We start from the raw sequence: 17,277 nt of genomic DNA, 5'->3' as shown, positions 1-17,277 counted from the left end.
AGGTTTTGCAACAGCAGTCCTGCAGGGCATATTAGCCAGCCCCAACTCTTCTTGACTGATTCCACCCTTTCTTCAGCTTTGGGAATCTACCCAAGTGTGATGACTGCAGCAGTGAAATAAAACAAACATAGTACAGTTGTGTACACTTACCACAAATGCGGATGTTTGTGTATTCACTGTTGCAGTCCTTGTTTCTGTCCCTCCAGCCCCCTTGTCTTTCTCTGTCCTCTGTCTATTACGCATCCCTTTCAGGGGTATTGGTATTTACTTTTTAGTGGTGGTGTTTTCTCCACCATAACTTAGCTCCCTGTTTGGGGGGCTCCTGACATTTGGGGCAAGAAAAAATGATGTAATGGCATCTGCTGCCTGTTTTTATACCCCTGACGACCTTACATCAGTCCTGGAGCGACAGCAACTGACGCAGAAATACTAAGTCTCTGGTATTCGGGCTGACTGAGGGCTATCTTCAGGCAGATAACCCAAGTGTGATGACTGCAACAGTGAATACACTCTAACATCTACATTAATGGTAAGTGTACACAACTGTACTTTGCTTCCCTTTTGGGGTAAGGGGGTGGAGGGGGGATTTCGAAGGAAAGACTTTTCTAGGTAGTTGGTTAGAGATCAGTCTTCTCATCTGTGTCTTGGTGATGAAGACAGTCCTAGCATTACAGGCTTTTCAAGACTCGTTTCCTGAAGGTGTGATCTCAATCCAGATGGACAGTATGGGAGTAGTCTGATATATCAATAGGGAGGAACCCATTCATACCCACTGGGCTGGGAATCCTTGAGATTTTGGCAATATCCAATGTCTACCTGACACTTTCGAATCACATCTCACATGCTGGGGATGTCCAGTTTACTAGTGGACAAACCGAGCAGGTCTGTACTGCCATGTGAATGATACCTCAGTCAATGACGCTGATTTTTTTGTCCCTGGGGCAAACCTTGCTGAGATTTTTGCTTCTTACCTAAACATCTGCAGTAGTTAGTTTGCCCTAATCCCTCGACAGGGACAGGCGCATATGCCCTAGTCTACAGTTGACCCCAGGTAGTCTTTATGCATTTCCACCATTTCCTCTTATTTTCTTCAGAAAGCTAGGAGGTGGAAGGCCAAGGTTATTCTCAATGCCTCCTTTTGGCCCTGACAGGTTTGGTTCATCTCTCTGGTCCTCCCCTGAAGCATCTGCTGTGGTTGTTGGACCGACATCTGGACCTGAATCACCCATCTGGCCAACCTTACAGAGACCAAAATGTGAAAATGACCACATGTTCAGTTTTAATCCTGGACAGAGAAGCTAAGAGGGGTCTGCTTTAGTTATTCAAATGTTATCCTTGTAAAAGCCAAATACCAAGAAGGGTTTACCTTAGCAACTGGAAGCGATTTACCTCTGGCCTATTCCAAAGATTCAAACCCCTCTTCAGCTCCTCCTTTGGCCAGTTTCCAATTTTATTTTTTTGTCAGTTATTTCAAAAAGGCTGTAGTTTTCCAGCTGTCAGAGTCCAGTTAGCAGCCATTTACAATTTGCATGTGGGGTAGTCAGACTTCATTGCCTCTTTAAAAATTTTTAAGGCCTTTTTACAGGGCATCTGTCTTAAGACCTTTAATCAGGGATTCAGGGACCCAGCTCCACCTATCATTATGCTGCAGGCTTTGGCCAAACCTTCCTTCGTGCCTGCTTTTTCAGAGGCTCTAATCTTGTGGAAGACCATTTTTTTGATAGTAATCGCATCTACATTGCAAATCTCACTTGCAGGCTCTGTGCTGCAAATTTCCATATCTGTTTTTTCTCCTGAAAACAAGTCCTCAATTCCTTAGGTGGCTTCTGAAGCAAACCTAAATAAAACTAACTTTTTAGTCTTCTTTCCAGAGTTCTGAGGGGAATATATATGTAACCTTTGCTGGACATATATCTTCAACTCGAGTTGTAATTGCGTGAAGGATTTCTGAGAGTCTGACTAGCTTTTCCTTGTATTTTCAAAAGCTAGGTTTGGTCAAGGAGTTTCTAATGTAACATTGTCAGTGCTTTCAGACTGTTGCTTTCATTTACAGAAATGTGGAGTTGACTTTACTGTTCAAGCCAAAGGCTCATTCTTCCAGACCGTTGGCCACCTCTACTACCTTCTTAGGTAGGTGTCCCATTGATTTTTGTGCTGCAGTTGTTTGATCTAAAGTTTATACCTTTGTGTTGCACTACAAGTGGTTGTACAGTGCAGGTCCCATACATCCTTTGGCACCACCATACTCACGAATATTCTTCCTTGAGATCACAGTGTTTCAGGTAGCTTGGAATATGTCCCATGGTTTAATCTGATGAATAGCATCTAATACAAAATGTATTTCTATAATGCTAGATTCATTTGGTCTTTTGTTTGTTTCAGCATCCCTCCCTCTGTTCCCCCATCCTAAATTGTTATTCTTGGACTCCCTGCTGAATATTTGGACCTGACCAAGGGCATTGTCTTTTTGACCAGCCTTACCTGCTGTTTTTCACACACCCTCATTAAGGTGCTCATTTAGGCCTGTATTTGTTTTTTTGGATGGAACTTATAACTATGAGCAGGCAAACTTGAACTGTGGTAATTGGGAGAAGAGAGAATTATGGGTAAGTGAGGCATCAAAGCCTTTGATCCAAGCACTTGGAAAAAATGCAGAGGTCATTTCCGATAATCCAGTTCTTGAACCAGATGAACCAAGACAACACAGTCTAACATTATGATAAGTACATAACATTTGTCTAAGTATGGGTATGACTGACACTTGTAAGGGGTGGTGGGTGGGGTGATCAGCTGCTGGCACTATGATGTAGGTGTGAATAGCTGAGAATCCAGCTATTGCAAGAAAATATGAAGGGGCAGTTGCCTATTATCCAATTAGTCACTTTTAACAAGTTTTTATCTGCCAAATTTTAGCTTGTAACATGAGCTCACATACATTAATCAAAATAATTTCAAGTTCATTTTACATTCTTTGTGCATTACACTTCGTATATAACTTATTGGTCTTTACATCATTCTTTCATATTTTTCAGTACCCAACAACCCTCCCACATCACACACCTTCTTAACCACTGTTTTATATATGTTGGTCCAGAATGTAGCATTTATGTTCCCTTCTTCTCTAAAGATCGTACCTCAGTTTCTTTAATTTCTTTTGCAGTGATCAGTAACCCTCCACTGCTGTCTTGGATTTCCATTTTCTTGTTGCTTTTTTGGCACTTCAACCATAAACATCAATTCAAAAATTTCTTCACTACTGGAATGTCCCCCCAAACAGTTGTCAAAGAATTCTAAGAAGTATTTAAAATTAGCTGACGCCATACATTCCCAAATATCTCCTCAGTTTCCCCTTTTCCTTTATTTCATCACCCTCTCCCCACTTTTGAGAAGATCCTTTGAAGTTAATTCTGTGTATAAAAATCTGCACAAACACTTCCATGTAAATATCCTGAATCATGTAGAATGTTGCATTCTTAGGTGCCTTACAAATCTTTCCATTGTTTATTCATAGTTTGTCCATTCTCTTGTCTAGATGCTTTCTAAGTTCCTCTTATTAATTTTAAGGTTACAAAGCAAAATGTTGTATGCCCTGCGTTTGACCTCTGTTCTTTGCTTCGCCAGGGCTAGTCCTTCACTTATTTTCCTCTCCTGCTCTGTGTGCATGTCATCAATCCCTGATATAGGACTGTGCCCCTAACGTACAAGCCAAATGCTTGCTTGGCTTCATTTTAACTTGAGTGAACATCCTTGTTTGTTTGTCATTAAAACAAGACCCTCATCCATCGTATTAATTCTTTAAATTAAGTAGACATTATTACGCCTGAAGAAAGGGCTGCTGCAAGATGGTTCCATTAATCTTTGCCAGGTATGCAAGGTAAATGCTGTCAAACTCCTAGGTGTTTGGTTAGCTGCATTGTTTTGTTGCCATAATGGTTTTCTTCAAAAACTTTTTCAGCCCTGAATATTTGAGACCACCTCCTTGCCAAAGGTGGTCTCTAATGGTTTTGAATAAAACCATTTGGTTGCCATTTTTTTTTCTAGTTTCCAAAAACAAAGGAAAGGATCATTCCATTTAATGGATGAACATAGGCAGTTTAGATGCTGTATAGGATAAACTAAGATATTCATGCAGATTGATCAGCACTTTTTCTTTGATAGGCAACCATGGCTTACCAGTGCCAAAACTAATTGTCTAAATAGTTGGCTAACTTTTTATCATGATGGGGAAACATTGGAAGAGGATAGTAAGCCTGTATTCTGTCAGGGCAGCAACCATCACAGTAGTTTCAATCCAGAGCATTTTTTGTAACAGCTGCTTGGGCCACCATTTGCACCTTTGCAAAGCACTATAAATTATACACAGGTCAGTTACAAAGCAGGTTTTATCCCTTAAGTTCTACAAGACACACCTCCTTCCTGGTCAGATGTCTGGTTACTACCCAAGTAGCCAACTGCTTTATTATACTTCCCCTGCATAGGGAATTGTAAGAAGCTGTGCTGTACTGTAACATAATACAGATTAGCAAGTCTATCCCCCAGCAACAGTAGATGCTTGTAATATTCACTGCTGCATTCGTTGTTTCTGGGATTCCTGCTTGCAGGAGCCCAGTGTGCCAGCCTGACTTCCCACAGCTTTGCCTTCCACATCTTTTCGTTGGTTCCTCCCACTCTGGTATCAGGATATGAGTGGTTTAAGATGGACAGTGGCTAATGCCATCTTTAGGTCATTTTTGCCATGGGTCAATGTTTAATTATCTAACATTTCCATCGAATGCCTAATCGAACACTAAGCATCAAACATTTATTCAGTGAATGTTCATTTCAGCAAATGGGGAAAGTAGCTAGCTGGCCAACACTTCCCCGTTTACCCTTTTCCTGACTGTAGTGCGGACTCAGGGTTGGTATATATAGTTAGGGGGAGTGTGGGGTTCAAAGCCCCCCCACCTGGGTTTCTTTGAAATACTGCATTTTGCGAGACTGGGAAGTGTTGGCTAACCAGTTAATTTCCCTGGTGAAAAAAATGAATATTCACTGATTAGGGTTTGTTGATGAGGGTTAGATTGTTTAACCGTTTGGAAATGGGTTAAATATAGACCCTTTTACCACAGTGGGTGCATTTTTTATCGTGAACACAGCAGGGTCATTCTGACTTGTCAGCCTGCTTCCAGGGATTTTGGCTAAGTACCCTACAAAGAAATCCTTTTTTTCCTCTTCAGAAATTCAGAGAAATCCTGTAAAAGTCTGATAATGATACTGAGGTTTCTAATGACTAGAAAACTGCATTGATGGAGGCAAGCATATCTCACACACAGTTTTACATTTTGATGGGGTTTTTTTTGCTTGGGCTAGAGGCATTATTGCCCATCTGCATTGTGCAAGGTTTACCCTATGGGATAGTGTGCCATAGAGACATCTCTCACCTCTACATCATTTGAAAGAAGGCGCACACGTGATCACATGCCACCCTGATGTCAGCCATGGCATTCAGGTGCCTCCCTCAGCAACGCAGGGATGCTGAAAAGTTCTAGAAAGATAAGAAATATGGAAACTGGTGATAGCTTCAGCAAATCTGAGAATTTCCCCAAGTTTTACACCCTGGATCTGGAGAAGAGCATTTGCATCCCTTGTCCTTGCAGTCTGGTTTGGTCAAGCCCTGTGACATGACCCCTTTTGAGATTGGCAGACCAGTGTTTGGCATGCCCTTCTAGACGGGCATTGTCACAGAATCAATCAGTTCAGTGGCTTCTCTGAGAACCGCTACAGTCGAGGCCCATTTTTTGCTCAGAGAAGGAAAGATTGGTGTGCGTTTGCTGTTAGTCTGAGAATAGGTTCCTAGAGACCAGGTAGAGGTCTTCAGTATCTGCCTGCTTACCTATATCTTTTAGAGAGGTCCACACAAGAAACTAAGAACAAAAACTCTGAAACCTGCAGCATTTGCTAACTTGCCTTAGTCTAGTGTGCACAGATACTCAGCCCTTCGTAGTACCCATGTCCTGTCTGATTTGTTTCAGCTGTCTTGTGACTTTTGAGGCTTTTTAAATCTGTGTAGCCAGCTATGAAACTCCCAAGAGGTGTTGGAGCTTCCTTCTAAGAAAAGTATTGGTCATACCATAAAAGATTTAGCTGTCCCAGCTGTATCAAAGGTTATCCCCTTTTAGGATTTAAACACCAAGGACCTCTTATTCTGTGCTCCTCCACCAGAGGATCTCATTTGGAGACGTCCCTCATTCTAGTCAAATGTACAAGAAGGCATCCAAGGCCCAACTGAGATGTAGAATATTCATGAACCTAACAGGGAAAAGAGTGTTGAGTGGGTTGGGTTTGGCATAATGGTTAGGGTGTGATCCTGACTTTTGGATTATTGTCTAGACTTAAAATGGCTCTTCCGGTCAGCATACAAAACCTTTTACACCTTCCATGTCTCATACATCAGAAGTATGTTCTATATGCAAGGTTTAAGGTACATGTGACCGGGGACACCTAATCCTCAGAACTTCTGTCACCGATCTGCATGCTACTTCTGAAGTCTGTCTGTATGCTGTTCACTAAGCTGGTTCCTTTACTTGAGCAGTCTAAAGATATATGCCCTATTGGAATTCTTTCCCTTTTTCTTCATTGTTTTCATGTTGTATAGGAAGGAATAATGTGAGAGTGCAAGGCAGATTCCCCATAAAGATATACATGAAGTGCTGCCTTGTTTTTTTTAAGCAAGAAGCATCTTTATTGTCATGTATGACATAGGCAATCTTACATTTATGTAAATGAAAATGAACCCTATTGACACAATTTCAGTTGCAAACATTGTACATTACAAACCATGTTAACTGTACTTGCAGGCATACATCACTTATAATCTAACCAGTCATTGTCTGACATTACATAGCTCATTCAAATCCTACCTTCTTTTAAACCTTTCTCCTCTGCATGTATTGTTCCCACAGTTTCTATTTCCCCCATGTAACTTGTCCTACCCTTTTCTTAAGATCCAAGTTCCAGTTGTTTTATCTGTTTCTGTATTGGCTGCTTCTAGTAATGTTGGTTTAGATTTTGATTTCCATTTTCTAGTAACTGCTTTTTTTGGCAGCCACTATAATTAGACTCAGCAAGGCCTTACTATGTCTAGGCATTCCAATTCTGTATCGTAGCACAAAAAAATGATTTTCTTAGTTATCCCAGTTTGCTCATCCAGTATCTGACAAGAGCAGTCTGCAGGGAATTAAGTCTGCCAACTCATTACACTCCCAGAAAATGTTTCCAGTTACCTCTTTCTTCCCCATCATGCCTGCAACATTTGCCATCTACCCGAGGAAAAATTCTTTGGAGTCTACTTTGGGTATAAAAATACCTATGGAAACATTTTCAAGCAAAGATCCTATATCTTATAAACTTTGCGTATTTGGGAGACATACATATATTCCCCCCATTGTTTTTGTGAATTGCTTATCTGATTTCTCTTCCCAATCCTTTCTAACTTCCTTTGATTCTTACATTTATCATGTGATATTTTATATACTGTAGTAATTATTCCTTTAATGTTGGCTTCTGTTCTTGATTCTGCTAAAAACTCTGCCAGTGGTGATCTTTCATTTAGGACCCCTCTATTTCTTTCTCTTTGCCTATACTTTTCCTTCCCCATCAAGGATTGATATCAATCTCTAACCTGCAGTCCAAATAGTCTTGGTGCCATCCCATTCTACTACCTTTCCTTCTGTAGTTATGTGCTCCCAATACATTAGTTCCTCTGCCAGTTTTCTCCAATAAATTCTCCAGCCCCCTCTTGCCTATTGTCTGTATCCCTAATTGCATTCATCCCTATTGGCAGAATCTTTCTCCATTCCCATATTGGCTTAGTTCTGAGAATACTTTATGAATAAGCTGTATGATTGTTCTTATGTTTGCATTCCAAATCCCAGTCTCTCCTTGTTTTTTCAGGCCCACCTTTCCTCATCCCTTTCCACTTTGAGTTATAGGTTTCTGCTTGTGCTGTGTATAGGAGCCTTAACTTCAAATCGGGCAATCCCAATCCACCTTTGCTGTATTGGAAGAATTGTCTTATCCCCCTTGACTCAACATCTTCCCCCTCCCAGGTGAAATCCTTCAGCTTTTTATTAATCGTTATCCACAACTTCTCTGGTTGACAAAAATATGTCTGACCTTATAAGACTAAAGGGACTAAATAAAAATTTAACTGCTTGTATCTTGCTATCGATATCCATATAACTGAGCTTTCTTTTTCTCAGTTTTTGTATGGTCTTTTGTTTAGTCTATTCTCACATATCCTTAGCTGCCACAACGGAATAATTTTTAGTCCGTACTCCAAAATACTTTTGTCATATCCCCCATAAATATGGATGTTGCTGAACCAGTTTGTGTGTGGATATGTAATTTATTGCTATTGCCTTTGTTTTAGCCTCATTAATTTTGCATCTGGAAAAGATTTCAAACTGCCTGAAAACATTCCACAGCACTGTAATGCCCCCTTCTGGTTTTGTCAGGTGTAGAATATCTGTAAATAGAGCTAACTTTTCTCGACTGCCATACCAGTTATATCCTTGAATTTTGGAGTCCCTTATTTTCTTTGCCAATGGTTCTGAGTACAATGCTAATAAAGGGAGAGAGGACACCCCTACCTGATTCCTCTGCTCAAGCAGAAATGATCAGAAAAGGACCCCATCCACTTGAATTTTTGCCTCCGATCCCTCATATAATCTAATCCTTATAATTTTTGTCATGGAATGCAAATGCTTCCATTGCCCTGCTCATAAAGTCCCAGTATACTCTGTCAAATTCTTTCTCTGTATCAAGACCCACCAACAGCAGTAGTATTTTCTTACATTCTGCTTCACTCTGGATCATCCGTGTTCTGTTAATTTCAAATGTTTGCCTCCCCTCCACAAAAACTACATTGATCCTGTCTTTCAATTTTGGCATCACATCTGCCATTCTTTTAGCCATTATAGATGTAAGCACTTTATAATCATGGTATGAAATGAGACTGTATGAAGCTGGATCTGATGGATTCCTCTTGGGTATTACAGCTACCACCGCGTTCTTCTAGGATGTTGGTACTTCTCATCTTAAAATACTGTTAAACAAAACCTTCCAGATCTTTATCAGTTTTTTCCCTCTTAGCTTCCAAACTTCCACAGGAATACCATCTATTTCTGGGGGCTTTCCTATAGATTGATCATACATCACTATTTTGTATTTCATCTCCTACTCCTGTCCTGACTGTTATTTGAGCCTCCTCTTCCTTCAGCCTCGGTATATTTAATTCTTCCATAAACATTTCCATTTGTAACTTTTCTCCGTATTTCTCTGTGTTCATCTTGCATAGAATTTCCGAAATATTTCTAAAAGTTATACAGGATATCTTGTTACCTCCCTTGTTATAGGTTCCCTAAGGTTGGTGACAGCCCCTTCTACCTTCTGTTGCCTCAGTTGTCGTGCTAAAAGTTTGTGCTCTCGAGTAATCAAAACAAAGTTGCTGAGCACCAGTCTTTATAAACTCACGCACATTAGCGAGGTAATGCCTTTTCTTTAGCATTCTGCAGTTGCTTCTCTTGTTCAGTGGGATTCTTATTGTTACTTCTTAACCATATCTCCCTTTCTTTTATTTCCACCCTATTTTAAACTCCACTTTATCATTAGGGAGTGGGCTAAACTTTTCAGAAGAAATCTCTATCTTTGCTAGTAGTTATTGAGTAATTTCCATTACCCATTCAAGTTTTTTCTCTTTTCAATAGATAGGTGGAAGGTACTAGTGTCTTATTTTTATTTCATTACCCTGTTTTCATTTTGGTTATTAGTGGCACATAATCTGAAATAGTTATTGGATGCATATCAAGACTTTCATTTAAATGCACGTTCATGTGAAATGTAAATTCTGTTTAGCCTAGCCCAGCTTTTGTATCTTGCGGAATAATATGTAAATTCACTCCGAGCTCCTAGTACCGAATTCACATTTTCCATGCCCAATATTGTCATAAATGTCTTTAAAAAAAAATCTACCCTCCTTTGTTATATTTTCCCTTGTGGGCCCCCCAGAAACATCTTCACTGTTTCAGATCAAATTCCAGTCCCCAACTGTAATGTTCCTTGCTGAAAGCTGATTACTTCTCCCAGAATTTTCTAAGCTTCATTGTAGCAGTTTTTGGTGGAATATAAATACATGCCATTGTAATCCTCCTCCCTTGTGAGTAGCCCCATAGTACTACAAATCATCTGTTATGTTTTTTATCCTCTTCTATCACTATTGAATCGTCTTTTGTAATTAATGTAAGTACTTCTGTTTTCCTTTGCCCCAGGTATTCCACTGAATATCCACCCTGAAAACCTTTATCAAATTCACATGTCCAGTTTTTTTTGCAAGAGTCTCCTATAGCATAGCTATTTGTGCACTACATTTTTTAATATTCACTATTCATTCTTTTTTGTATTTATCTGAGAGATGCTTTATGAAAGTTATGCTTTCTGTAATGCCTTTAAACATCAAGTTCCCATCTTTTATGTATAACAGCTTTGTGTCTAGTTCCAGCATTTTTGTTACATGCATATAGTTTGGCAGGTTCATCTTTTTATATAGTCCTCTCCATTAGATCTTATGTCACATCTTGCAAAACTTTTTATTGAAAGGTCTCAAAGCATGCACACACCCATAATATATCCTAAACCCATTAACTTGACTTACAAAATTAAGTGCATCATCAAATATTGAAGTTTTACCATCTTAATAGGAACAGATGTTCCCAACTGTGACAGCCACATACACAGACTTGAGATAACTTAAATGAAAGGTTCTCCATGGTAAGACAAACATGTACAGCCTGTGCTTTTAAGTGTTGTCTGGCTTTCTTATTTTTATAGCTCTCAGATGGGAAAACATTTTAATGTTTTTCGAAAATATTTTTTCCTAGCCATTTCTCTATCAGATTGTTTTATAGAGACATGAGAACCAAACACAATGCTGCCAAGTGTACATATTTACTAGAAAAAAGTCTTATGATCCATATTCTTTCGCATTTACCTCCTTTCTCTTAAAATGTATTGGATTTAAGCCAAGGGTCTTAACTCTGGTGTTAGAATGAGAAAAGCACGCCCTTTTTTTTTACATTACAGTGCTTAAATTTCTTACAACAGAGAAGGGCAACAGGAACCCATATTTACATTACTATCCCCATTACACTTAAAATAACTAAGAACTTCTTTATAGCAAAAAATGGTTTTACTTTAACTTTCTCCCTCCTGTTCCCCTGCTCCTGAGTATTTTTCTGATCATTAATGACATGTAGTAGGGCATATGCTCTTACAAGTTCAAGAAAAGTCCAGTATTTCCAAATTTTCTTGTTCTGTCATGTTTCACAAATATAATTATTGCATTGTAATCCCACATTTGTTAATTTCCAGGTTACTGATGATCCTGTTCATCTCCATCTCTCCAATCCTTTTTCTGCTTCATTTCCGCCATACTCTCGATTCTTCTAGTCGACTCTTGTTTTTTTTTTTTCCTTCTCTCAAGCATTTTCCATTGAAACATTGGAAAGGGTTTCACTGCCACAGTCTGTGTGGTCTTTAATACCAGAAGAATAAGAAGCAAAATCTCTCGTTTCACAGCCCACTTTTTGTTAGACAAACTTTGGAATTTTTTCCTTAACATGGATTTAATCAAAAAAAAAGATTTTGTCCTTCCATGGGAAAAATATTTTGAAGATGTCTCTCCCACTTTTTGCTGTTTGTCCTTCTGCCACAGTTTTGTCGGAATCAACCCTTCCTGGTAAGATTGCATCTTTACTATTAAAGGTCTAAGTTGGTTTCTCATAGCCAGTTTTGGAGCATATACACACAATGTGCCCTTTCAATTAGCAATTTCAGTTGTGGAATACCAGTCCAGTTGCTTATTTGTGCTTTCATAAAGTTAATATTCTGTTCCTTTCAGCTTCTCTGGTACAGCAGAAAATCTAAATCTCAGGTTTTCCCTATGTGCTCTGTCCTCTTAATTCTATTATATTTTTAAACATCTCTTGTGCAATCTCATTCAGTAAGCATTTTCTTCAGTTTGACCTCTGAATTTTGCAGTTTTGTCACCTTATCTGAATATCTGTCTAAAGTTTCTTCCATTTTTTCCAGCCTTTTATTGTTTGAGTTTATATACTGTTAGTGTTTCATTTATTTTAATCATGTCTGTGTGCAGTTGCCTTACACTTTTATCTAGGTTACTGGAAGTCGCATCTGGATGTTGTACTGCTCTCTGCTGAACAGCAGTAGTATTTTTCTCAGTCTGTTTCCTCATCATTTGTAGCTCATTTTCCTTCAGGTCCTCTGTATTTCTTTTTTCCTGGCTTCCAGGCATTGGACTTAATAGCCAGTTACTGAAATTTACCCAGACATTTAGGTCCATTGGCTTTTTCTGCTGTTTGTTTTCACACTGGGAGAGCTAGATTTAAGCTGTTAAATGTGCAATCATCTTGGAAGTAGAGTACCGCCTTTGGGTGCTATGCACAACCATACTTAGTTTGTCAGGTGTTTGTTCCCAAGGCACTTTGCAGCTTTCTGTCATCCCTTTCTATATATTTGGAAATTAGAACATAAGTTATTGACCCAGGGAACCATGGCGAATCCACCCACCTGAAGTTCAGACACCCATTAAGAAAAACATTTATATAAAAAAAAAGCACATGTTGAGCCTGATGCTGTCTGGCCTCCAATGGACATCTCCCTAAGGTTTGATGACTAACCAGAGGACCTGCTGGTGCCAGTTCTTTGGAGGCTGATGCAGAGATGCCTACCTGCATGTCCTCTGAGGCTGTGCACATGTCTAGCACAGATGTAGAGTGGCAGCCTATGCTGATTATATCTGAATGGCCTAGGGGGGGTTTCTCAAAGTCTTAAGGAAGAGGTGCCTGGTACCCACATCAAGTTTAGGCAAGGGTCTAAACCTCCTAGGTTTGTTAAAGCAGATATTCCTTTAAAAATATGAGAAACTCAAACATGGCTAAAGATGCTCATGAAGGGCAGCTAGACTTTACTCAGTGGCTGCAGGAGGTAGCTCAGGGGCTGTTTAATACCCTTATGGCTCTAAACCCCCCACAAGGATTGTCTGTTCCTGCTTTTGCTCCCTGGTCTATCTCTTTTGAGAGACCTAGGGATTCTGATTCATCCGAGTTGGACTCTGGTGAGGAATTCTGAACACATCCTCACAGATGTACTCTCCTTTGGTTCTGTGGTTTGATGAAGGTTCATCTCCTGTCTGTTCTTTTGAGGAATTATCTTTTGGGGACATGGTGGTCCGTATGATGGAACACTTTAAGTGGAACTGTTCCCAGGTTTCAGAAGTTCAGAAGATGGGTGAACTCTTGCAAATGGACTCACCCAGACATTCTGCAGTCTTCTGTTTTAGCTGCCCTTTTAGGCACTATTTTCACAGCAGCTTCTTAAGCTCCTGACTCTCAACCTCCAGTTCTTAAGCCAGATAGATTTTATAAAGTTCCTTAGGGTCATAAATACTTGTATAGAAGTTGTTCTTGTCTTGCCATTTTCATGTCCACAGATGGTGTCCAAGCTTTTCCCTTCTGACAAGGACAGCCATGTTATGGAGGGGTATGGGAGAAAGTGTATAAATCTGCTACTTTGGCTTTTAGAGCCATTAGTTATCAGACCTGTATGACTAGATATGCCCTGGCTCTTCTGTGTCATCTTGGGGCAGGGGTTGACTGATGTGCCTAATTCAGGCAGTAAGACTTCTCTTTCTTTTCTGAGATCCAGCTCCCAAGTACCTCACCATTCCATTAATTGTGACAGTGATGAAGCTGATGCTTCTATGGCATCTGCAACTGGTTCTGTCATGAGGAGATATTCTTGTTTGTGCCTTCAGGCTTTGCCTGTGGACATTAAGGCCAAACTTTGACTACTCTTGACAACCAGCATCTTTGCAGCAGTGCTGCTGCAGAATTGCTTAAAACCCTGCAAGATAAAGGCAAGGTTATGCAGGACCTGAAACAAATTTACATTTCCCCTGTACTTAATTTCCAGAGAAACTAACCTTTGAAAGCTTCATTTGTCCTTAGGCAACCTGCTGGGGAGTAAGAGGGATTACTAAGATGATTTTCCAAGATAAATCCACTTAGACTTGTAGAAGCTGAAAACCTTCCTTTCCTGACAAGTCTGCCTCTCTGACATCGAGCTTCCCCTTCCTTTCAGCCAGTTTCCTCTGTTCCTCAGGCTAATCTTTCCTTTCCTGTTTGGCAACAAATAACCTAAGATGCCCGGAGTCTGCCTGTCATCCAACATAGTTATTTCATGGCTTGGAAGTCCCTTCCTCCATTTTCTGGCCTTTCTCATCCTTTTTGCCAGCTTCCTCATTTTTCTTTGGTTCTGTGAGATCTAGTGGAGCAGGAAGCCTTCCAACCTGTTCCCTTGCCTCAGCATATTTCTGGTCTGCAGGAAGGAGTCATGGAGGCCCATACTACACCTACCTTTTTGCACCACTTTTTTTTTTCTCAAGGTTTCTTCCTTTAGGATGTCTTCACTTTCCCTCTTTTGCTTCACTTGGCCTTTATCATCTCTGGATTTGAAGGAAGCTCATCTCCATATTCCCATATAACTCTCCAAGATGTTTTTGTTTCTCGTCATCCATTCTCTGCTTTGCCTTTCTGCAGAAGGGTATTTACAGAGTGTCCGTCCCCTGTGGTAACCTTATGCAAACTTCAAGATATTCAGGTATTCTATTATTTGGACAAACTTTTAATTCAAGCTTCCTCTCAACAGCTCTTGCTTCAACATTTACACTTCATTATGCTTTTCCTGAACAATGAGAGGTTCACCCTCAATCTGTCTGCGAGCTCCATCTTGGAGCCAAATGTTTGAGTTGCAAGATTCAGACCATTCCACTGTTGACTTGCCTCCTGCCTCCCAAGGCCTTCTCCTCAACTGCTTTTTTTTGTCGTAGTTTTCTCTTCCAGCCCTTCCTGCAAAGGAATTTTGAGCCCTGCAGTACATGACATCCACCATTCCCATGGTTTCTCTTCCCAAACTCCTCATGAGAAAATTTTAATGGTATCTCAAGACTAGTTTCAGCACTGCCAACTGCCACCCTCTGGATTGTCTGGTCTCTTACCTTGTCTCAAACTTTAACTCCATCAGATTTTCCTAAGTCAAGGCCTGCCTTTCAGTTTCCTGTCCCTATTCATGCGCTGTACACATATGCTTCTGATCAAGCTTTCTCCAACAGCCTGAAAGTCCAGGGTCTTTGATCCCATCAACAGCTGTCAGACCATGTCAACATCAGAGTTGAGGGCTTAAAACCAACTGTACTAGAAGTAATGACTATAGTAAGAGAGAGAGAACTGGAACTGGGACCTTTAGTAAAGGGCAGGGGTAAATTATATAGAAAAAATGGGAATTGTGGGAACAAAGCAGGGGGAGAATGAAGTTTAAAAGAAGACAGAATTTGAATGAGCTATGCAATGCTTGACAACGGTTGGGTAGATAAGTCATGCATAATGTTTGTAGCTAAAATTGTCACACTGGTTTTATGGTGCTTGCAACTAAGATATGTCAATATGGTTGGTTTTCATTTATATAAATGTATGATTGTCATAAGTGATAATGAGGCTTCTTGTTGAGAGAGAGATGTAAACCCTAATTGTAGCTCTTCAGGCCTCTCTCTCTCTCTGGAATCTGGGTCTTTTAAAGGTTTTTACAGACAATACCACAGTCCTGTGGTACATTGGCGAGCAATGGGGCACAAAGTCTTACCGTCTTTGTAGGTTGGCTCTTCAGACCTAGGATTTTCCAGTTTTCCATCACCTGGTTCTTCAGGTGATTTACATCCTTTCCAGAGTACAATCTAGTGCCAGACTGAGAGGTCTAGGATACATTCTCTTGAACGGATGCTTCACATGGAGGTGTTTCTAGACATTGTACATCAGTTGAGTACTCTAAGTAGGTCATTTTGCCTCCCTTCTGAACAACTTCCAGTTCTGTTCCAGAGTGCCAAGTCCTTTCACTTGGAAATTGGGAGGATGTTCCTGTATGCCTGTCCTCCTCTTACTTCACATGGTCTTGCTCAAGATTATGTGGGACACACCCCAAAGTCATGCTGGTGACTCCCTTCTGACCTAGACAGCACTGGTTCCCCTTCTCTTTCACCTGGCCAAGAGCAATCCTCACAAGTTACCTCAAAGGATGGATCTTCTCACGTAAGACCAGGGATCTCTCAGTCACCCTCCTTGTCCACACTTCAGCTGACACTTTGGGTGATACAGTTTTGATTCCTTTCAAGCACCAGTGTTCTGAGGATGTGTTTTGGGTTTTGCAGGAGGCTAGAAAATTCTGTGTGGCTAAATAGAATTTCTGTTTGGTGGCCCAAGCATGACCTGAACCATTTTCCGTGGAAATCCCTATTGTCATTTCTTTGTGTTAACTGTTCAGTGCTGGTTTGGCATATTCCTGCATTAGTCAGTCAGCCATTTCTTGCCAGAGTCTACTGTTGGCTTCTATTTTTTATGTCAAATGGGTCCTAAAAGTAGTCCTTCATATCAGGCCTCAAGAAAGCCTATTCCTTCTCATTGGGACCTCGATTTTATTCTTGAAAATTTGACACTGTCCCATTTTTGAGCATGCCTTTTCTTCCCTGCAACATTGTACTTGGAAACTGAATTGTTGGTTGCTCTAACCTTTTGGGTCACTGAACTTAAAGCACTCATGGTGGTTCCTCCTTTTTGTTTTTTCACAGACAGGGTCTCTTTGTACCACTCCCCCTTTTATGCCCAAGGTGGTTAATGGTTTGTCCTTGAGTCTATTTACCCTCCTTTTTTTCTTCTCCACAGACTTCTAGTAAGGGGGCACTGCATACATTGGATTTACATAGCTCAGATATTTGGATAAGGCAAAACGCATCAGAAAATCTGAGCAGCTTTTTGTTTCCTTTTATGCCAGATAACTGGGTTTGACAGTGTCTAAGCACACCATCTTCTGGATTTCTGAGGCCATTTCTTTTTTGTTCTTTCCTGGCAGGCAGATTCTCTTCAGTTCGTGCTTTTTTTTTTTTTTGCCAGAGCAGTGGCCTCCTGGTGCTTTCTTCAAGGGTCTGGATACTAGCTCTACCTTGGAAGCCACTACTTGGTCTTCTCTTTACACTTTTAATAAACATTAGAAGTTGGATATTATTTCCAGAGCTAGAGTGGGTTTTTCTATGGGCATCCTTCATGGGTTTGTGAAGGGCACTTTTCTGCCTTCCTCTTCCCATACTTTCCAGTAGCTTTTTCAGTCTTCCAAGAG

At 40.3% G+C, this 17,277-nt stretch overlaps 2 protein-coding genes across 2 annotated transcripts in view; both read left to right on the top strand.

Moving 5' to 3' along the window:
• Positions 1-17,277, top strand: part of FTSJ3 (FtsJ RNA 2'-O-methyltransferase 3) — a 1,310,428-nt gene that overhangs the window by 90,235 nt on the left and 1,202,916 nt on the right. The gene's annotated exons all lie outside the window — the stretch shown is intronic.
• The window catches only part of CTNND1 (catenin delta 1), a gene marked incomplete in the record, with an annotated part of 1,335,518 nt that overhangs the window by 1,140,268 nt on the left and 177,973 nt on the right, over positions 1-17,277 (top strand).

Source organism: Protopterus annectens, chromosome 1.part1, assembly GCF_019279795.1.
Source record: "Protopterus annectens isolate FY-2018-M chromosome 1.part1, PAN1.0, whole genome shotgun sequence".
Taxonomy (NCBI): domain Eukaryota; kingdom Metazoa; phylum Chordata; order Ceratodontiformes; family Protopteridae; genus Protopterus; species Protopterus annectens.
Note: the sequence above shows the minus strand (reverse complement) of the source record. Positions and strands in the feature narration are given on the sequence as shown.